At 38.6% G+C, this 23,946-nt stretch overlaps 1 protein-coding gene across 2 annotated transcripts in view; it reads left to right on the forward strand.

Moving 5' to 3' along the window:
* The window catches only part of arhgap35a (Rho GTPase activating protein 35a), a 70,382-nt gene that overhangs the window by 2,379 nt on the left and 44,057 nt on the right, over positions 1-23,946 (forward strand). The window contains exon 2 of one of the 2 annotated variants that reach the window (XM_034310740.2): positions 6,180-6,282. The exons of the other annotated variant lie outside the window; for it this stretch is intronic. The gene's annotated coding sequence lies outside the window, so the exon portion shown is untranslated. The remainder of the gene's footprint in view (positions 1-6,179; positions 6,283-23,946) is intronic. 2 annotated transcript variants of the gene reach the window in all.

The raw sequence follows: 23,946 nt of genomic DNA on the forward strand, positions 1-23,946 counted from the left end.
ATGTGTGCGAGTGTGTAGTGAGACTGCCTAACCATATTCTCCCATCTGGCCAAGCATTCATTAAACAAAAAACTGTTGTGGCACTTATGTAATTTTATGAAAATACAGCATAAGGTGTTGGAATAGGTGTAATGTCAGTGTGGACAGGGGGAGAACATTCACATTCACTTACTCAGCATGTTGTACTCGAGTATGGATATGAAGATGGATATAGCAAGTTTATTGTCATCTCGTTTCTTTTCACATGCACATATAGACTCAAAGATTTGCCCCTAAAAATATGCAGGGGGAAGATCAGTATTTTATTTTTTCAGCATGATTAATACCTCAGATCAGATTGGCTATTTACAAATTTACTTTGAACTGTAAATGATTAGTAAAATTCATGTGTGTATCTGACCCTGGGATATTATTGAAATTCTTTGCCTCTTCAAAATTCTGTGCTGAGTTGGTTATACAAGGTGTAGATCTGCATTGCTTGACCACACCCATGCTTTTGGCATGTTCTGTAGAGTAGGAACCAAACAACATATGGCTGAAATGCTTAGTCTAAATTTCATAGTAAAATTAAAGCTTGTTTTCCACTGACACATTTCTGTCATATCTTTTATCTCTCTGGTTGGCTCTCAGTGTTACAGCAAACATACAGCTTGATGGTGGAATATTAACAGCATGTTCCTGTTTCATTGTGAATGACCTTCCAGGACTGCACATAGTTTGTACGCCGTGTTCGTTTTCAAAAATGATTTTCCTCCCAGCTGTAGTCGTAAATAGGTTTCAACAGGGAATGTAAGTGGTTTTTTTTTTTTTTTTTTTTTTTTAATAAATCTTTTTCTTAAGCATTACTTCATCCACAATTGCAATCAGTGTTCTAGGAGCAGCTTTTCTCTCTGAGTGGCCTGATGGAAATGCATGATAAAAGGAATCAGGGGCTTATGTGAGTTTAATCTCTCATTCCTCAGCTTTATCTGTATCTTGCTTACATGTATTCCTGCTTGTGTGCACTTCAGTTACCCAGGCAACTCAGATTTGTGTGTTTACAACCAGGTTGCTCTGTTTGTGGACAAGTGTTAGTGCTGCAAAAGACTTTGTCATAGTGAGTCAAATATTAAGGCTTTAGGGATTGACTTAAGCATTAATTAAACCATTTGTTGGCTTGCAGATCTTTTCCATATTCATTTCATTTTTGTTAATAAATGTGCCATTTGCAGAGGCAGAAGCTGCTCTGGTGCATCCAACAACCTAATGATCTGTGAATAATCCTGTAAACCATTATTACTATCTGACATTTACCTGATCTAATGTCTGTCTGTTTGTCTGAGTTATCTTATTACCTGGTTACTGGAGAATTAGTTTGTTCTTTTGGCTGACCATAACCTCTTAATATCTTATAATTGCTGGAGCGGTTCAAACACATTTCATACCGTTTTAGATGTTGCGTCATTCTGCCTCCACGTGAGCCAAAGCCGCCTCATTCAGGTCAGGGAGTCATTCGGTTTTCATTCTGCGGAAGCAGGTGGTGGCCTGTGAATCTAGTCCGTACAAGTCTTGACCGCACCCTCACTCACAATCTTTGCCTAGTCTCAATTTCATCCAGTGTTTAACACTTCTGCTAATAGACTTTCCTTCAACATCAGACATTCTGAAGTATATATTTTTGATGCCATTACGCACACAAATGTTTGTAAAGGGTTTGCTTATTGTAAAAATTAACAGATTTGAGTTTAATTGGGTGCTTGTGTTTGATAAAGCGAGGACCTAATTTTAGCCGCTTTAGAATGTCTACCCCAGATTACACTGCTCCTGTTCTGAATGGCTGCCTTGTTCGAGAGTGGATTACACTAGAAGGAAGCTTGCATTTTGTAATGAGGAGGCTGAATTTCCATTAAGAAATCTGCTGGAGTTGAATGGGTTCTCCTGACACCTCCCCATGCCCCGAATCTTTTGATAACACATTACTACCAGGGAGTGCTGTGCAACAGGGGGATTCGATATGAACCAACATTAACAGCCAATAATGCTCTGAAAAAAAGGCTACTAGAAAGCTCAGAGGACTCTGGGATCAATACGATGATGGTCATACGACTTTAATGGGTATCACGTCCCCAAAAGACCAGATTAGAGCTGGTGTACGCATTCACCACAAATGATCACATCTGCACTGGCCTTTTGGGGGAGGGGTAGAGGGCACTCTCTCTTCTAAAGAAAAGCAGCTATCCATTGTCGGAGTGTTTCAAATCACCCGCCATCGGTCTTTGTAACAATGGACGGCCACGTTGTTTTAAAGAATGGTGTCCATGGTGATGTACTCACAGGACATATGGACGTTGTGTAGTTATGGCCTTCTTTGCAGTCCTGCTCTCCTTGTAACTTGTGTCAGCCAAGAAGTAGAGACATGTACGGGCCAAAAACTATACGCAGTGATGGTGCTTTAGAGGGCAGTAAAGACAGACACTTTTCTGTGTTCCTATTTCCTGAAGCTGTGCTGGTGCACTGGATTGGATAATGAGTTTTGTCAATATTCTGTCCCTTCTGCATTCACTTGATGGCGCTGAGTGTGTCTCATAGTGACTCAGCATTTTACCTGTGGACAAGAGGAGCTTTAATGGGTAGAAAGTGCAAGAGTGGAAGAAACAGAGAGCACAGATGGAGTGAAGGAGAAAAGGATATGTGCAGGCACAGGCCGAGCCCTGGTTCCACCCCATGCAATAGATCTCTGTTGCAGGTGTGTTGGGAATTTTGCTCACGCCAAAAATGTGATAAGGTATGAATGGACCGTTGTCATGGCCACCTCCCATTTATTTCCGCCCTGTTCTTAGGGTATAACTGCTGTGATTTGCTTAGGCTTTGTGTTATTCTGTTAAACATTTAAGCCCTATAGAAAGCTGTTCAAAGGTGTTCTTGCAATGGTTTCTTTCTCTTCCTGCAATATTTCTTTCTTTTCCCCTTGGCCTCCTTTTCCTCTCGAGTTCCTCCTGTAATTTTGCTCCTGGTGGGATTCCCCCCTTCAGCGCCACCATTTCCTGCAGGATGTCCACCAAAGATGCCCCTGGTATGGGGGGGTGGGAGAGAGGCAGTGTGTGAGCCAATGTTCAGAAGCAGTAGACTGTAGTATGAGAGAGACTTGGCTGGATCTAGCTCTCTCTGTGGGAGATATCCCCAACATTATTGCTTATCTGTGTGGTTTATGCTTCAACATGATACCAGTCAGTGAAGACTTGAAACTAAAGTGTTCAGTTTTCCTCAAAATGGTGATCTTTATTTCACAGGAAATGTTGTGAAGCAGTGGGTTGTTTGGATTCTCCATCTTGCCTGGTAAACGATTCATTTCTATTCGATGATGAATTTGATTTGATGGAGATGAACAGTGGCTGTGCAGTATTCACATATTTACCTCTACAGTCTGATGACTTAATTGCGACTGTCACTCCCACCTGCCTGTGTGAGTGAACATGGCGGGACTCTAGTTCCAGAGTGTAATTAAAGATGGCAGGTTTAATCACTGGTAGATAGTAGGTAGCTGTATGATGACGAGGGGGAAAATAGACAAGAAAATATGATATGCACAAGACTAAAAGCTTTGGCAATGTTTGTCAGGCTTGTCACTTCTCTCACCCTATGTTCACCCTAGCAAGCGACAGACGATCATTCATTTTCTCTGCACATGCATGACCCAGAGCCATGATTTCAGTGACAGTGGCAAGCAGCAAAGCAGCATTTGAACTGAGATTTTCTTAATTCTATGCAAATTAGGTACAATGTGGTAAAGCAGCAAATCCAGATCATTGGCTTGAATGATTCCGCGGACCACTTGTGGCGTTTATTGACTGACGCTTCTTCAGTTCCTCACTCACAACCTTGGTTTCTAACTGCAATTATATTTCCATTTACTGTTTGACGTGCAAAAATGGAAGAAAAACTTGTCATGTATGCCCTTCAATTAAATGTGTAGAGAGACATTATGAAGAAAAATAAAGCTTGTTAGGAAGTAGCAGATATCATTGTCGTCTCTAGTGGGTGTACTTAGCTTGTTTTGCTAAACTTACAACGAAGCTAGTATGAAGCCCAGCACGTAACATGCTATAACAACCATTTTTCACACTTTTCACATTAGTTCATTCTTTCATTTGTGTTTAACTACTTAGCTTAAGAAAGCATAGGGAGCTACTCCTGTTTCTCATTGGAATAAACAAAACAAAAATGCTGGATACTGCACAAGCGACAACTGTAGCAGTCGCTACGTGCCCTCAAAAGACAAACTACAAGAGACGTGAGTGACTCACTTGCTAGTATGAATGCACGGTCAGCCTATGCATCCCATTCCAAACCCTAAAAGTAAAATCTCCACTTTCCTGGTTTCTAGTGTGTACCCAGACTGAGGAGTGCTAACTTGACAGAAGCCATTGGGCTGGCCCCACTGTTTTAGGCGTTCTTTGTCCACTGTGGTGGCCTTTAACACTGCTAGTGCCTTCTGTGCAAATTCAGTGACCACAAGGGTGGAGCAATTGCATCAGCATGGTATAAAAACAACCTCTCAGAAGACCACCGTTTAATCAAATAAGGACTAGAAAAGATCTCTATTTGCAATTGTGTGTGTGTGTGTGTGTGTGTGTGTGTGTGTGTGTGTGTGTATAATATTTCTGTTATGAAATGACAGAAATGACTTTTTGAATGAAAGTTTCCTGAAGAGACTGCTATGTGTGTACATTTGTCACTTCTCATTGCTACCACATAAGAGAGACATTTTTGACACATTTCTTATCTCACGCCTGTCCAGGCCACTGGTCGATGACTAAGCACGATTGTGTGCAAGGGTGCCGGTCACGGCAGTATCGATCGACTCAGCAATGGGTTGTCAGCCTGGCACCATATAGCTAATGATGTACTCGCTGGCGTGCGCAATCTGGGAAGGCAGCCATAAAACCGAGAGGCACAGTGGCAAGGGAAGATGAATTGGCTTCACATAGGGCAAGGAGTCAAGTACTGTCCGGACTGGCAAAAAGCTTTTTTCTCTTTTTTTTATTATTCCATTTCTTCCAACAGGGCAAGAGGAAATAGATTCTTGTTTATTTAGTTCCACCTCCATTAGCTGCTAAAATGTAATCTCTGCAGTCAGGCTTGAAGTAGTTGCCTCTGTTGCGTGGCTATGTCCTGCCCCCAATGACTTGGTCCGGATACAGTATGTCCTTTCTTTTTTATATATATATTTATATATATATATATATATATATATATATATATATATATATATACACACACACACACACACACACACACACACACACACACAGCTGTTTGGGTGACCTGTCTGGCTTTATAGAACAGCACAGCAAAAAGCTATTACAAAAGTGAAAACAATCAGCAAACACCTAGTATGTTTTATTGAAGCTGTATAGATGCTGGCGCCTGTGGGTGATTGACCCCAAAGGATTTTGAACAGAAATATCAATCTGTCACTGTGCATGATTTCAGAATTGAACATAACCTAATTATCGTTACTTAAAGGTGTACTAGTTAAAAAAAAATGTGTATCTGATTTCAATCAGAGAAAAACTTTTACTGTAACTCCTACTCAAAAAAACTAAGAAATGGGCTATTATTTGTGCAAGAAACAATCACTACCCAATCATTTCAGTTTTTTCATCTAGTAAATGAATGATGTAACAGTGGTTCATTGCTTATTACTACTGCACAAAATGTCATGTTTATAAAAAAAAAAAAAAAAAAAAGGAAAGAAAAGAATAGAGCACCTTTGTTTCTTTATCAGTGTAACGGGGTGAGCAATATGACAAAAATATCATATCCTGAGACTTGACATTTCTACGATTCATGATCCGCATCACAATATATAGGTTTGTTGACATAATTATAGCCAGCAAAATTGTAATGTTGCATTTTAAAAGCCCCATCTTAGTGCAATGATATTTCTGTTCAACAGCTGCAAAATAAATTTACACTGTACAGGAGAAAATGGAAAATGATTCATTACAAAATTGTAACATCTTATCTACTTCTTCTAATCTGAGTTTGTGATTGTTATAAAAATAACTGATGATAGCCATAATAACTCGGAAAAGTGTATTGTGACATAATGTATTGCAATATTGTCATTATACCATCCTATTACCCAGCAATAAACGTTATCTTTTGTGTTTCCTGTTCATTCCGCACTTGACAAGACTCCAGCAGCTCATTTCCAGTTTCTTGCCAGGACAAACAGGAAGCATAATCATTTGGAGGCTTTTACTGCTGTATGAGTGGCCACTGATATTTAACTAACAGGTATCTAAGATATTCAGGAAAATGCTTACCATCACATAAACATATATATTAAGAGTAACTTTGGGTATTGTCTTGCTAAGGCTATTGCACACCAAAATGGGTGCATTTTGTTTCATTTTTGTGTGCAAGAGTGTCGGGGGGGAAAAACATTTATTTATTTCACATATCCTTATTAATTTTAGGTAGAATGAGGAACAGAGCTTGCATCTGCTCTATCAAGAGTTTAAACTCTAAAACAAGCAGTTGCAGACATACTTCTGAAAAAAAAACATGCATGAACTATGTGTTATTCATGAAACTTTCTTTTCCTATGCATGAAAAAGCTTTAACTAAACTTTCCATGTCATTTCCACAGGCTTTGAAATCAGTTGTGTTAATATTTAGCACCTGGTGACCTGATATTACCTGTACCTTTTTCTTGTTTACTTGTCTTACTTAGCCTACTGTTTGGTCTCTTACTATAAGGCTACTTTTGCTAAAGTATCAAAAAGATTAAAAAAAGTGAGCTCAAGATGTATACATATCTCATAAGTCAAGATTAAGTCAAGTAGAGGAATTAAAATAGAGTTTGCCACATACCACACTTACTTAATTACAGTTTTGTGTCTTGAGGAGGAACAGAGGCGTTTTATCAAGTAGAAAAAAACCTACATGAAACATGTCAGCGCTGGAATGCTGATTGTCCGGTACTGCCTTTAGAGTTTTCATGTTTCTGACTGGCTTTGTCTTCCATGCTGTCAGTTTGATGCTGCAACTTGCCTGCTGTGTGTGTTGACAAAACAGGGCCAGGTCAGAGTTACAGTACAAGAGTTTGGAAGCCATGTTGTCTTCATGCAGTTTTCTTCTCACAGTGATTGTGACTAGCCTTTCAGTGACCCAAAGATGTGCTGACGTTTAGTAATATGAACACTCTCTCTCTCTCTCACTCACACACACACACACACACACACACACACACATACAGTCTAATCTCTCACACTTCCTGTAGTCTCCCATAGTGTAGGCCTTGTTGCTCAGCAGATCCTGGATCGAGGCTTTAGAGGTCAAAGGTGACGGTTGTGTCCGCACTGGGCCCGTAGTTATTCCGAAGGCGGGTAGCTGTCCCGGGACTAGGCTGAACAGGAGGAAATAAACATGGTGTTCTGGATTTGTTGGGGCTTTTTCCACATCAGTGTAAAAACCCAGGCATAAATCTCTGGTTTTGGGTTTGGATCTTGATGGGACTTTTGTTTGCCGGAAAGCTTGTTTCCCAATGGTACTTGCTCAATTTTAAAAAATGGCTCCCAGTTTGTGTCCTATTCTGGCTCCTTTGACTGTGCAGCTGTAGCTATTTTTGCCATGATTTGCCACTTCTGCTCTGCTGTTTTGTTCATATATATATATTTTTACATTTCTGACAGATTCTGGTGCCTTTACCAGGTCTGGGTTTGTTTCACTGTTAGATATACCCTCCTCTGGAGTTACTTGACATACACTAGTAAATAAAGCAGAGTAATATCTAGCAGATTGGCATGACATGTCTTTTTACTATGCTGTAGAGGAATGTAGAAAACAGCAGACTGAGAGAGACAGAGGAAGGGAATGATACTGTGACAGACTACAAGGTTCTCTGCTGGTGCCAGTAGTCTGCTGCCTGAAGCAATGAAAGCATGTATATTTCCACCGCTGGACTTCACAGCACTGTGAAAAACATCACCCTTGCCTCAAAACAGAAGTGCTACAACTTCCCTGCTAGAGTCAAATTGTTAAATTTATGACACATGCTGTGTGTCTGGAGTTATTGTTACCCATGTGTAGCAGTTCCCTTTCATCTGTGGGTCAATACTGTTCAAGCATAGCAATATTACACAGATTAATATTGTGTTGGGTGAGAACGAAGACAAAGCTTTAACCCTGTTTGTTCGATGATGACTATGACCTGCACTGAGGTTGTAAGCCTGACATTTTGGCACAGAAAAGTTCAACACAAGCCTGGCTAATGCTTGCAAGCGACTATGACTGTAATATTTGTGGTCTATTCACTGATCTGACAAATTGAAAAAGCCCTGATTCATAAAAGTGCAAATTATTAGAGTCTGCCTCCTTTAGATGAGTCCGTTTTTAATCATGTTTGTTGCTTGCACTTTAAGACTTTTCTGACAGCCGGATTTAAAACACTTATCAGAAACATAAACCTCTAGATGTGTACATTTTCAGGTTGAATTGTGTGTTTCTGGCAGTTACTATGTCGGCCAACAGGACTAACCGGTTCCAAAACAGCCATCGTTCTGTCTGTTCTCCATGATGTCAGGAGGTACTGTGTTGTGCTAAAGGCGGTGGTTAAAGCCATTCTGCTGTTAACACCCACCTTAGCGAACTCTACAGGAATCTCACCTGCTTTTGCAAACAGGCTAAGCCGAAACTGCCTGCAAAACCTGTGAAGAAAGAGCGTTGTCACTTACAGAGACAAAAAGAATTAAGCTGCCTAAACACAGGCAGAGAAGAAATGGCATGAGACGAAAGCTCTGGGAAGCAAGGTGCGTCGTTTATCACCGCCCATTAAATTTGGGCTAATTACAGATCTGCACACAGTGAGAGTCTATTCACTTGGCTGTGTTTACACATTGAAATATCACCTTTGCTTAATAGTATACTTATCATTAGCATCCTGGCTGTCACCTGTGCACTGCTAAACAATAGTTGTATTGTTTACATGTACTGACCCACCCTTACAGATCTTGTTTGTTGAGGAATCTTGTTTCCTCTACTGGAAACAATTCTCATTTGCTAATGCTAACACTGTGATCAAATGTCGTATCATGACGACTTTCAGCATTTCACCTTGCTCTGTTTTCTCAGAGACATTAACACAAGCTATAGTAATACGTGACATGCTAAGCATGAGCATACTTGGTGTCATGATAACATTTGTACAATGCTAAAAATTACTATTCTAAAATGTTGCAACAGACAAACATTCCAGCAGAGAACCATTTGTTCAGAGGGCCTCTTTTTCTGTCAATAATGCTAATATGTCTTAGCACTGGTCTCAGAGACACAAGCCTGTTAGCATGTCTGTAATAGTTGTCAAGGATGTGCATTATGCTAATCTTTAGGATTCAAGTGAAAAGAGAGAACATACATATATTTGTTTGTACACATTTGTACAATGCAGTCGGATCAAAATCTTTAGCAGGATGATGCATAATTTTTCTGTGTGGGTTTAAAGCCATGTTAAGCTACTTAATTAGCCGTAATCTATAGGCTTCTGACTGAGGCGTAGCTAATGAATTTAAACATGCAGATTTTTCCCCCTGTGTGGGATCGGACATGTTTGAAATGATAGCCAACTGCATATGCATGTGCATTTTGTGTGATTTTATGACAGCTGCAACAGAAAAAAGGATTTTTGGGGGTCTTTTTATACAGAAATTGAAGCCCCTCTCACTGATTCAGAATACATTTTGGCAGCACTGAGTGTATGGCAGAGAAACAAATCTGCTTTCCACAGCGCATCTTAACCCATGATTGTTCTAAATTGTCGCAGGCTTTTCCCTCCCTCCAGTCCTAATCATGTTATTCGCATTAGATTCATGTATTTGCATCCCAAAATGCAGATTCAAACTGCAGACCATACAAGCTCAGACACCAACCTGTGACTACAGAATAAATCGTGGTAATTACACTTATTAGGCATTAAATGGTGCCAGATTTATGCTTCAATCTGAACAGGCTTCGGAGATTGGAGGGGTTTGGAAAAGTCACTCTCTGAAACAAACCGTGAAACTGACCACACGTCTTCATTGTGGATCAGTTTAAATAGTTGCTCATAGTAAGATGAAATTAGATAGCTTGTAAAGGGTTAAGATTTTTTATTGACTGAGTAAACACTACATTGTTTCCCTCTTAATAGTCCTATATTTTTGAATTGATGTATTAAAACAATGTAGACTACATTTCTTAAACTACACTACTTGATCAATAAAATAGTTTAACAAGATATTGTTAAACTATTTTCAATGTTTTTTTTTTTTCTTTTCAGTCTTATATTTCTTGTTGAGTGGTTGAACTAAATGAAACAGCCATTCCTTGTGTAGTGAGCTTGTGATGATCATTTTTGCCATTTTTTTAGTTAACTTTTTAGCTGAATGCATTTTTTACAGTATCTTTTATATATATATTCAATTCAGTTCAATTGTATATACATACATACATACATACAGTACTGTGCAAAAGTCTTAGGCACCCTATTTTTTTTTTTTAGTACAAACTTTGTTATAGATTTTTATTTTATGACCTCTACATTATTGATTCAGTACAAAAACATTTTAGATTTCCAAACATTAGTTTTCCAGCACAAAATTAAATGTTACAGAAAAATGTTTGTATGTCAGTAAAGAAAGCAGCATATTACATAAGAGACCAATTTTCAGACAACATAATGCATACATAATGAAGGCTGATGAAGCATAATGAAGGCTGCTGGGTTTTGCTGCAAAAATAAGAAGCAAGTGCGACGGTCAAAGTCTCCAGAAGAACTGTGGCTGCTTCGGCAAGATGCTCAGTAACACTTACAGCTCATTTCCTTATAAAACTGCACACATTGTACCTGAGACTACTATTTTTTTTTTTTAAAGCGAAGGATCATCACACCAAATATTGACTTTGTTTCATTTATTACTGTTTACTGCTCTTTATAGTATTTTTTTTTTCTAATTTAGAAACATTTAATTTCATTATTTTTGAAGGCATCTTTGCTCTACAGCATTTCTTTGCATGTGCCTAAGACTTTTGCACAGTATTGTGTGTGTGTGTGTGTGTGTGTGTATATATATATATATATATATATATATATATATATATATATATATATATATATATATATATATATATATATATATATATATATATATATATAATTTTACTATGTAGTCTTTATAGTATTTTGTGGAGTTTACATCATAATTTAGAACAGCATACTGAAGCTGTTATGCAAGTGTTTACTCTTTAAATGAGTAAAATTGAAACCTCATATCACATAAAAAAATGTCCTATATGAAACTATATGTCAGTTCGTTGGGAATGTCCTGCAAAGGGTTTTCGATTAAACAATGCCACTGTCCCCCTGTACTTTTACCCCTCCCATTTTTCTATTTAAGTGTCTGTTCTGCTGACAAATTCTTGCTCCAGTGAGCTTCAGCCGACCCATACCCCTTGACTCTTACCCACATTCCTCAGTTCCTGCCGACCGCAGCCATCCCAGTGCCCTTGTACGTACATAACCTAGATTGTGTTCACTCAGTGAACATAGACTTAGGGGAGGACTCTGTGTTTATGTGTGGGTGGCTGGGGGATATTCCACCTCTAGGACTCCTGGTTGATTTTGTATGGCTTCTGGAATGTTCACTTAAATGGTGTTAACATTCTCCAGACTGTGCCATTTTATATAACCTGCCTGTATATTATAGCTTCTTCTGTAGGTACACAGTATTATAGAGATTTATTGACTATTCCGTGATTCATTGTTATGTCCTTGTAAAAGTCGAAGTCTTCAATGTTTCGTGTAATTGGCATGTAGTACATGTCAGTCTGTAATTATACCCATCTATGACATTTACTTGAGAGCTTTATAATGCAAGGGCATAACATAGTGTGCAGACTGTAAGTAATTGTATACTGATTGTACCATTTCTCCTGAAGTGGGTGAATCGTATAAAAAATGTAATTACCCTTCAATTTAAAGGTGAGGTTTTTTTAGCTTTAATTTAAGGGTGATTATACACCTATTTCTGGAAGCCCTAAGTAATTGAACACTTTTATGCTCTGTTGTTTCTCAACCAGGGAAAATGATCCAAAGTAGAAAGGAATTGCCAATGATCCGAAGAATATCACTTTATCTGGGAAACACTGGTAGCATGATTGTGTCAGGATTTCTTGGCGTTATTGATGAGACTGCCAACTGCAACAGCGGGATGAATTCTGAACTGAGCATTTTGAAGCATTTTAACTCAATTTTTAATTTTTAACACAAATCCAAACAAATGGCTCACATCTTAATGGATAATACTTCATCTACAGCAGGCCAGTGACCTGAAACATACTATGAAAGCAGCTATAGTTTTTGTATTGTCGAGAGTGGAAGGAATGCTCTCGACTGGCCAAATCAATCACCTACACCATATGGCAATTCATTTCACTTACTGAAGATAACAACAAAAATAGATTGCAAGACCATGAACTGTGGAGATCCCCAACACTTGATCTATAATCAAATACTAAAGATGGAAGTTTTCTTTAAGGTGGATAATTTATCCAGTTATTTATGGCCATGGTGTTAAATAGAAAAAAAATGATGGTAACTCCTATATAATTCATCCAGTATAGAGGGGTGGCCAATATGACAAACATATCATCACAATATTTCTACAATAAATGATTTGCATCACAATATATAGGGCTGCTAGCACACTGTCAAAAAAGTTGTTGCATTAAAAAGACTGAATTTAATGATACTTTTATTTAATGCTTAGAAAAATACATTTCCTAAAATTGGAATGGAAAAATACATTTGAATAAAAAAATTATTTTAAAGGTTCATACACATAAAATCAGCTACTTTCAATCAGAATTTGTAATTATTTATTTTTTAAAATGTTAGAAACTGATATGCCAATACATGTTATATCTCTGAAAAGTGCATTTTGCTGTTATTTCTCACAATATCGATTATTTTATTGCCCAGCTCTACAAAATAGATGTAAATGCTCTCAAATCAGAACCGAGAGTCTGTACTTTAACCTCATAGTTGTGTTATTTCAAATCCAGTATTGGACAGTGATGACAGCAAAAGTCCCTGTCCAGTTAATAATGGACATTGCTACATTATCATGCAAGCACATTAAATGCTATACCAGCATCTGTTCTACTGCAACAGCAGCCGTAGAGTCATTGACACTTATTTTCATTGCAGGTCACATTGTTTTAGTACCTGTGGCAGGCTCAGTGGGCCAGGCATTGTAATGCTTTCTGGAGTCGATAAGCCACTGTAGATTAGATGATGCGTTAATTCAGAATATAAGTGGCTCGGCCTAATTGCAGATTGTTGGCTCATGATCTCTCTTGGACGAAATGTTTACTTAAGGTTAACGGAGCTTTTAATGTCAATGGCTCCCTGTCTCCCTCGCTGTCTCTCTCTTAAACTTTCAGATTGCTTCTTGCTTGCTCTTTCTCTGTCTCTTCTCTTTCCTATACAGGGTTTCATACCCACATGACTACAGGCTGTAGGGAGCAGAGAGGGGGAGATACTGGATGGAAGTGGTTGATTAGAGTGCAGAGCGCTTAGGGCTGTTTTCTTTGGCTCGTGAATGGACCGCAGTCTTGGGATGAGTGCCATTTCAAGAAAGACTCAGGGAAAGTGACCTCTCCCCTCACAGAGCTGGAGGATATAGCGGCCTTTCCAAGAGTGGACAGAAGCCATATCTGCATCCAGCAAAACACCTGGTTGCCTGCTCTTTAGACTGGGAAAGTGAATAGGTTCACTTTTATATACCCAGGTGTGCTTCTTAGCTTTGTGATTGTGAAAAAGCTGATAATTCTCTGCATTTTCATATGCTTTGACTTCAATACAGAGTGAATACTAGTATCTGTAAAGTAATATCATTACTTTATTTGTGTAAAGTGATAAAAGCTGAAAGCATGCTGGGATGTCTATTTATATAATCACTTAATGCTGTCTAGGATTGCTCAGTTTCACACGTTTAGCATTAGACTCACTTTTTTTTCCTTTTTTTTTTTTTTTTGCTGCTATGTATTATGTACTCTGCGCCAAACCAATACATCAGCACATTGATCCAGGGGTGGACAAATATCTAGCACTGGGACAAAGCAGATTTTGTGTTTGGGCTATTTGTTTTTGTTTATAATTGCCAGAGGAAACAGTAGGATTAACCAGGAAAAAACTATTCCTTACTGACTTTCCCAAAAACAAGTTTTCATTTGGTATGTATGTTTAAACTTAACATGCTTTACGGTGATGTAACGCGCATCCATGCTGTAAATATAGTGCACAATTATGAATCCCATCACCTCCTGCACTACACACAGCGACTCAAGTGAGATCAGGTTGATGGTGGAATTTTTTTTTTGCTAATATTTAATTAGCATGCACAGATGATGGACAGTCTTTTCAGAATCAGAAACATGCTGTTGTGTGGGAAACCGAGCTGATGAATCCGAGCAAAATGAATTTCGGAACAAATCAGTCATATATCCAAATATGTAGAAAATGAAGACACTGGTCAAAATAATATCATTAAATGTGATGTGAAGACAACAACAAATCACGACTTGCTGACATCTTGTCTAGGGTGCAAACATGATGTGCAACATTAGAAATGATGTTAAAAGAGGATAATAAATGTAAGTATATTTGTTTGTTTCCCTTAGTTTGTATTAATGCATTCAACTAGCAAACTAGCTCCCCATACATTACAATATTATGTTAGCCACCACATTTTAGCCTAGCTTCCAGGTAACCAAAACACGGTACTTGGCAGCACTTTGGTGGATCTTTTACTTGCCCAGTGGTCTAGCTAATAAACTGATGTTTTATCCACCCCTGTGATTTAAAATTGGTGACTCTATCTCTCTCTGATGTCGCCATTTAAATTCTGGTTTGCTTAGCAAGGACAACCTTATACGTTATGTTATATGTAAGGATACAATTATTATAAAGCTGAACTGTATGATTTGTTATATTCAGGAGACAAATGGCAGTCAGAAAATATGATCTTACAATAATACTTACTAATATGGGGGCATTAGAGTCCATTTAATAAAATTATCTCAGTAGTGGCTAAAATTAACCCACCCCCCAAATCTTATTCCAAGCCATTCCTGCATTTTGTAAACCCTGGATATGTCTTTAAATGTTCAGAATGTGTACAACATGATTTTGAACAGCATTTCATTCCCCTTTCCCCTAGATAATTCCCCTTTCATTTAACCCTGACCTCCAACTTTAAACAGCATTACAACATAATTTGTTGGCTTACAGCTACATTTTCTGCCCACCTTTCAGGTTAATATGTATTAACCGAATTACACACCTGTACTGTTATATTTGTGTGAGATATGTGTGTGGGGGGGTGTGTAGCCTTGAACTTGAACTTTAAGAAGACATTTTGTGCAACAAAATTCCAGAGCTAACAAGTTTCAGACAGGCCTCGTTAGTGTGACAGAGTTCAACTGAATCTTTTATGAGACTAAAGCTAGGCGCATGTATACAGGATCTTTCTCTCAAAGTCTCACCTGATTTAGGGCACTCCCACCTTTTGCTGCCTCTCATAAGCTCTTCTTCATGTATCTCATTATCCCTGAGATTATTATCCACCCACAAAAGTCAGCTTCAAATGCTGTCGTCTCCACTAAGGGCTGATTACTGTTTCTATATTGTTAGTTTTCTACAAGCTGTCCTCTCGACCCTGCCAAAGCATAATCCCTGCTAACTTTTCAGCCTCTCTTATTCATCTCTGCTTTTCATTCAAGAGCATAAGCAATGTGCCAAAATGAAAATTGGATTCCATGCTATATTTTCAGACTACATTTGGATTGGGATAGGAAAAATAATCAATCCTTAGATGCATTATTTTCTCTCTTGAATGGTTTTTCCTCCATGCACAAAATCTCATAATTAGACTCTTACGTGGGCTTTTGCATAAATTTTATAAACATGGAAAGTATTTCTAAGGAAAAATACATGCAGTTAAAAAATTGCATTCAAATTTTAATGACTTCATTACATTGAAGTGTATTTACTTAGATTAAGTGTGTGTATGTGTGTATGTATTATATGTATTTTCTTCGCATATCCCAGCATGTTAGGAAGTAGGGTCAGATCACAGGGTCACACATGATACAGCTGGAACAGAGAGGGTTAAGGGCCTTGCTCAACTTGGCAGTGGGCTTGAACCCCCGACCTTCTGATCAGTAACCCAGAGCCATAACTATTGAGCCATCATAGTGAAACCAGTGTCATGTAGTCACAGAATGGTTGAGAAATGCATGGTTTGATCGACTTGTGCTGTGTTATGCAAGTAAAAGTAGAATATGGAACCTTAAACATTTGAACATGGATTTTTGTTTCTTTAACTACATGAATATTAAAAACATTTGAGCATTGAAACGTATGCTGAAAGCCCTAATGGGAATATAAAGCTTAGTATTTTTCCTTTTTTTTTAAAGCAGCAAGCGATTATGTAGGAAAGAAAATTCATAATGTGGGCTATAAAAAGAAAAAAGGTGCATAAAGAATCGTTTTATAATCACACAGTGGCACCCAGAATTGAAATCAAATTAAATTGTGAAGTCCCGAGATATTTCCACCCCTAATGATGGAGTGCTCTGCTTATGGATGATGATGAGGGAAGTGAGTTTTGGTGTTGTAGTAATGACTAACTCCTAGTTATTAAAGTGCTGGGAAGGGATAGAAAAAAAATGGGTGCATGTTTCTTGTAAATGCTTAATCAGTGATACTGGTAATATTGATTGCTTAGCCTTATGGCGCGCACATGGCGCTAACATGTCCTAGTTTGTATCATCTGCAGTGCTGTTTTCATCATCCCCCTCTACAATTTGTAGTCCCATGTGGTACGTTAGAACGTCAGTCTGGCTTTATTATCTATTCTCCTATTTTATGTGTTTGTCACTCATGTATACAAGTCTGCAAAGAAAGAAAGCCTTATCGTCCAAACCAGATTCACACATCGTTTTATGCAGTTGCATGCAAATGAATAAATATTCAGTGTTCCTTCGCACACTGATGCACGCATACGCACACAGACACACAGACACACAGACACACACACACAGTGGGAGGTGCTGTCAGGCAGGCATGCTGTGGTTGATGAATGGTAGCGTTGTCACCGCAGTCAGGTTCAGCTCTTTTGTGGTGTATGTTTTATGCCTGTGTCCCCGCACAATACAGCCAGACGTCGTTGCTCGACGTGGGGGTGTGTGTTTCTGTTTTCATCTAAGCGGCTCTTTGTTTGTTTGTGCTTGGGCAGAACTATTTAGATCTGAGCACTCATTTCTCCCCGTGCTAGCGCCTGTGGCTAAAACCATTTGATCAGATAAGTTGCAATGTTTATATGAATGGGAACTATCTCAATTACAGCCCCTGCCCACCGCACATTTACTTTCCGGGGTTGAGAATGCAGCATTGAAATTTGTCTGTGTTCCTTTTTGGCGTCCGCAGCCTTATGAATGATGGACTGCTAGAAACCACCCTGATGGCAAAGGCGAACAGAAGCCCACGCACAGGTTCACTCAGTGTGATTAATGAGCAAGATCGCGGCAAGAAATCTGAGAGCCTCCTCCTTTTCTGCCTGCCTTGTCCCTCAGGACTCGTGTGATGCATATGCTATGGTCTCAGGATAAGAAAGACGTGGTAGCAAGGAGAGATAGAGAAAACACCTTGCTTTCCTAGTAGGAATTTATAATGGATCCTTCTCGTAATTTTTTTAAACGAGCCCAGTTACTGCTGTGTGCACTGATAAATGATGAGTGATATTGTTTGTGATATTGACAATTTTTTCAATTTTTTTCTTGAAATGCTGTCAAAAATCCTTCTCTTCTACATGTCTATAGTTAGTGCTTCTTTTCCTGTTGTACCAGAATCTCCATGAGAGATAAAGGCAAAAAAGAAGGAGATTGTTTGTGTTTATAAATCAGAACTTTTCTATAACCCTGTCAAGTAGGCAAATCCATTTTCAAGCCGTTTTAGTGTCTTATTGCTTATTACTGCTGCAGTCAGGCCTTGTTTATAGCTCTGGGGGACTTATGAAGTTTCATATCAGTAACTTGAATACAAAGGGCCCTATGAATCAGAATAGCAGAAGTGAGACATAAAAATAGATATAAAATTGAATTGTGTCTTCGGTCTTTTTGACAGCTTGACCGATAAAATAAAGTATTATAGTACTGGAGTTCACAGGGGAAGGGGCGGCGTTGATCTCTCAGTGACTCCATACAGCTTATTATGTTTGCCAGCAAGTGTTTGGCTAATCTTTCTGCCGTTATCTGTGTCCTCAGAGCTCTGAAAGGATCTTCCTTTGGCCTGTCGGAGATTTCAAGACATTCATTAGTTATATTGCTGAGCAATTCTGTCTGCACCGACAGCATTAGTTATCTTGTTGTTTGAGACTTGTGTTGAACAAGTAGCAACACGTATCCCAAAAATATCCAAACAAAATACAGTACACCAGTTATTTTTATAGCCTTTAGACCTATCAGAACTTGTGCACGATATTTGAATACCAGCCTAGTCATTTGAGGCGCCAGTATGCAAATACTGTAATAGGTATTCAGGTATTTGTTATGCCCTGCATGCATATTAAGTCAGTGAAATCTTATGAAAATTTCACCAGGATAAGTCAAACATACTTCCAAGTCAATGCCAGAATGCATAAAGAAACACAAATGCAAAGTTTGCGATGACTAGCTCAGTCTCTGATTTTGAACCCTACTGAAAACCTGTGGTCGGTACAGAAGAGGGAAGTCCAAGAATATAAAGGAGCTTAAAATGTTCTGCATGTAGGAGTGGACCAGGATCCTTCTACAAGTGTGTCCAACCTTATTAGACTTTAGAAGACACTCAGTGCTGTTATTCTCAGGCATCACGAAATATTAGTATTAAATATTAACAATATTCCCTTATGTTGAAGCTCAAAATATCCTTTATTTTATGCTGTGTTATTTATTTGTTCATTTTCATGAAGGTGCTAATAATTCTGGAGGGCACTATAGCTGTTTGAGCAACCAGCGTCAGTACTAGTGCTGCAGAACTGCACTGACTAGGAGCAAGTGCAGTGAAAAAAGTTATAGGAAGAACTGAGGAAACAGCAACTAAAGACAGTTGGAGTAAATGCTAGTACAAAGGCATGCTACTAATATTGGTCATAAAGCAGTCAGTTGAACTACACATGATGTTAATAATGCTTAATAATGCATAAAAATACCAATATATAATATATGAGTAACTGTAATTTGCACTAGTTTGCATCTGAAGGTAATAGCATCTCAGTACAAAAGGATAGACAAATATATACATAGACACACGCTCAAAGGGAGGGAGTTGTGGGTGTTTTCACAATCGTATTGTTCTCGGAGAAGCTGAATCTTTAGGTGTTTTTTGAAGAAGCTGATCATCGATTGTTACCCCAAGGTTGCCTTCATTGGTAGTATTGACCAAGAGTCTTTTGAAAGTGTATATCTGAGTTTCACTGTCCAAACTTTTCTGATTTGTTTGATGAACATGATTGGCAAGAACTTTAAAAAATAAATAAATAAAAAGAAAAAAGAAAAATGAATACTTAAAAAAGGCTTAATGTCACAACTCCATCTCTGCCAGAGGGTTTACTGCTGCCTTCTGTCTGCTTGCTATGGCAAGAATGCAAAACAGATCCTTCCTTCTACAGTGACCTTCAGTACAGTGCATATTTGTAACATGCCCCAACTTCTTTCTCAGAAAGATAAAAATCTATCATACAGTACATGGTTTAACACTATTGTTGTGGTTAACTTTCCAGTCAGATCATAGTGAGCACTGATCTGCACTGCTGATTATAAAATGTGTCTTTTTATTATTTTTTTTTCTGGAGCCTTTCAAAATGGAAGCTAAGTTTCAGTTCACCCTGACCAAATGAAAACCTCATCTCAGACAATCTGGAGCCAAAGACTGATTAATAGAAACGACCAGTGCATAAAAATACGTAGTTAGGGATACACCAGTACTGGCTTGGAATGCTTTATCAGAACTGGACTGAATTTGATTTATTTTCTCATCTGATCCACTGACATATTTTATGCCATGAGAGCATATGACATTGTCTGACACAACACAGGTCGTGCATGTGAAAACAGAACATATTTTTGTTTTAAATCATGCCACTGTCATGCCTACAATGTTTACCATAACTTAGCAAAGAAGCTTGCAGAGAATAGGCTGGGAGCTAGAGCTCTGACATCGGTATCTTGTCAAAAGTGGAAAAATTGGAATTAGTGCAGGCATTTAGTTAATGGAATTATAGGCATAATAATAATCACACAATCATATAGGCTTATGCATTAAAAGGGGGAAAGGAAATGCCGAGTTGGAGGTGGCGATCCTTCATTTTGGCTGTGTGTAAGGTAAGCAGAAATGTGTGTAAGGTGAGCAGAAATGTGTGCTGAGACCACGGCATTCTCCTGAAGGATGGACATGTAGGACCAAGTATCTTCAGAATACTGTGATCAATGTGGAGGTGTACCATTGGTTACCTGACTTACTGTGACTTAAACCATCTTAGTGCAGTTTTAATGATGCTACAGTGGAGAGGGTGGTCGGGAGAATCCCATGGTTAACTGTATTAAAAGCTGTATTCAGCAGTATAAGAACCTGGAACAGGCCATATTTACTAAAGTGACCACTTCTGAAGTTGGATTTAACTATGCATATAAAACATCAGTCACATTCAATTCCAAAATAGCATAAAGAGTAGATTTTGCTGGGTTCAGTTCCTGCTTGATTACATTTTCTGCACCACTGCTGTCCCACCTAAAGGCATATGTTTAATCACATTTGCAGCTGTAATGTTGTTGTGTTTTTTTTGTCGGTTTGGTGCTCTGTGGGGGTTAAATTATGCTGCACTGGATTCTGAAAAGCATTTGAAAGTGAGCAGAGAATATAACAACCAAAAGGCAATCAAGCACCCACCAGGTGGGCTAAATCTTCACTTTATATCTATTAAACCTGACATCTCTTAGGCTTTTGTAGGTTTTTTATAGCTTTTGCTAAAACTCAAGATTTCTGCCCTAAATTTCTTCTCCTTATCCTTTAATGCACACCTCCATTTTCTCTAACATTCTCATTTTCGTTCTTTTCCTGTAATTGCTTTGGAACAGTAATGGCAGAACGAGAACTTGGACCAGTCTTTCTGCTGCTCGCTCTCTCTCTCTCCACTTCCTTTTGATGTTTATACTCCAAAAAGACAGTATGTGTAAAGGTTTATCAAAGGCGTTGCTTCTTTTTCTCCTTCCTTATATGAATGACACTATAAAAATAGCCTTTCAAAGTCACTGTGCTCAAGAAGACTTTAAGGAAATTTCTCTGTATCTCAGGAAAAATCAATAAATCAACTCATCTCTTATCCCTCCTTTTTCTATGGTGCTTTGTATCAGATTCTGGACATAAACTGTTCACCACTGTGTGAACCCACCCAACTAACTGACAGCCATCAGTGTAATCCTTTTAGATCCCCCATGATGATTACTGACTATGAGAGAGGTTAGTTATGGAAAGAATAGCAGCTTTGGGTGGACAGTGGAAGCCAGTGAATGCAGATCGATTGAAGAGAGATGAGAAAAGGGAGATGTCGGCCTGCAGACTGCTTGCTGTCGGATTACAGCACTTTAAGGGGGAAACTGATGCCAAACAGGGTCTCTCAGCGGTCAGCAGAAACAGATGAAGGTTACTGTACAGCTTTACATTTCTTGCTTCTTAAGAGCACAAAAGATATAATGCGATTAGCTTCTGGGAAGCATTGGGTCTTTGAGGGACACTGAGTTTGTATGGATGTCTTTATCAGTGCATGAAATGTTTCTGACCACCTACATCATGACGGTCATTACAAAACTGATCATTTTAGTTAAGGTGTCACAAACCCTGCCTTATAAACATACTGATTGTCTGAAGAGATGAAGATGTGGACAGCCTAGCTTAAAAAAAAAAAAAAAAAAAAGGCCTGGGAAAATTGGTGTTAGTGGGAGGCAGTGCCAGTCATGAGTTTGTAAAAGCATGCTGATTGAATTAGGGGTTGGCATACTAAAGCTATGCAAAGGATTTTAGCAGGATCAACCTCGGATTAACACTGTAAAATTACACTTTTTTCATTTACTCACTCACATCCTACAAATGGGGCAAAATCTTTCACCTACCCTCCCAATAGTGTCACATTGACCTACTTTAACTAGTGCAAATCAGCAAAGCTAGCACTTTCTATAATAAATCTCTTTACAAGTTGTAGATTGCTAGTCCTTTTGTTTGGAGGTGTCTTGAGAAACTGCTGCTTTGAGTCTCTGAACCTCCAGTGTGTTAGTTACCAGCTGCTTTCCTATTTCTCTGGGTGAGAATGAAGTGGAGGAGGTTTGTGGCAGTATCCTGCTGCTTGAACGGAATCATCAGAGTTTCGTCTCGTTTGGCTGGGTTTTATTCCAGTGAAAGTTTTCATGCTGTTGACGCTGGGGATCTAGCCATGTGGGATTGATACCAGTGTCCTTGTTATTAAACTTGTCATGGAAAGTTGAGATTCTCTAATTGGCTTCCATCTTGTTAATATTGTCCTCTGCTAGGGTGGTCATGATTTAACTTGGAGTGGCGGTAATGGTTTCAGTAAGTCTGTGGGCAGCTGCTCTGCTGTGGTAAGGAGACAGCAGATGGGTCTAATGGTATTCCCCATCTGACTGCCCATTTAAAATGGACAACCAAGCACAAAAAACCTCCAACCTCTGGCTGCCACAGGGCAGTTTTTGCAACGGCTGAAGACAGAGTCTAGTGTGACAGAACCAAAAAAACACTCTCACACTCCTACATGCACTATTTTTGCCCCTTCACTTTTAGTTTCTGTCTTTCTGACAGCAAAATGTATAAATGTGGTGCTTGTAATAAAGAAAAAAAATCTGTTTCTCCTGAATGATTCACACTCTAAACCAAATTAATAGGAAACATTTCTGCAGCTATCTGCTGTAAGAGCTGGTTACTGTGGCAACAAGTAAAAAGTCACTGTCTTTAATTGACACTGTGGCAAGTTCAGGTGTTTTCAGTTGTATCACTTGCACTCTCTCCCACGAGAATGACTCATTCTCTCTCATTTCTTAACCTCTCACACTGTTCTTAACTCTTGTTTAAGGTTAGCATTGAATGGTCTCTTGGCCCTATGTATGGCCCTGTTTAGACTTGGTGTTCAATCACATCCGATCACAGCCAAGATGGCTAACCGTTCACACCTGATATTTTCATGCGTCTCAAATGTGTCTCCAGTGATGACTTGTGATTGCATTTTGTCAGTACGAGGGGTTTCCAAATCTAACAAGCCATCAGTTTAAAAACAAACCTAAACCCAGTTTAAAATTACAAACCAACACCAAACAAAAACACAAACTGTTTATATTTAGCCATTGGATGGTATTTCCTAATTAAATCATCAGGCACTTAGATCAGTCGATAAAAGCTTTACTCATACTCTCATTTCACTTTTTGTGCAGGATTTGTTCATCTAATGACCTATCGTGTGCTTTCAACAATCACACAAATGAAAAGAGAGATTTATTTGCGTTCTTTCTGACCATTTGTGCTTGATGGCTTTTATATGGCCATTCTGCAATATTATATTAATGATAATGGTTTCCTTTAGCAATGCCGTCTTGTATGCTGCCAGACTCAGAATTTGCACTTTCCACACCATAAATACTACAGGGTGTCCCAAAAGGCTCTATACATGGGGGAAGTTAATAGTTTTTAGCAAAATGTCTTCCAAAATCTTTCATACTTAGTTTATATTATATTTATATTTTTAGATAGCCTTTAAGAATGCCTTGGATGATGGAAGAAGAACGTATTGAAAGCATTTTCATGGCTGGATAGGGAAGCTG

Source organism: Pangasianodon hypophthalmus, chromosome 14 (genome assembly GCF_027358585.1).
Source record: "Pangasianodon hypophthalmus isolate fPanHyp1 chromosome 14, fPanHyp1.pri, whole genome shotgun sequence".
Taxonomy (NCBI): domain Eukaryota; kingdom Metazoa; phylum Chordata; class Actinopteri; order Siluriformes; family Pangasiidae; genus Pangasianodon; species Pangasianodon hypophthalmus.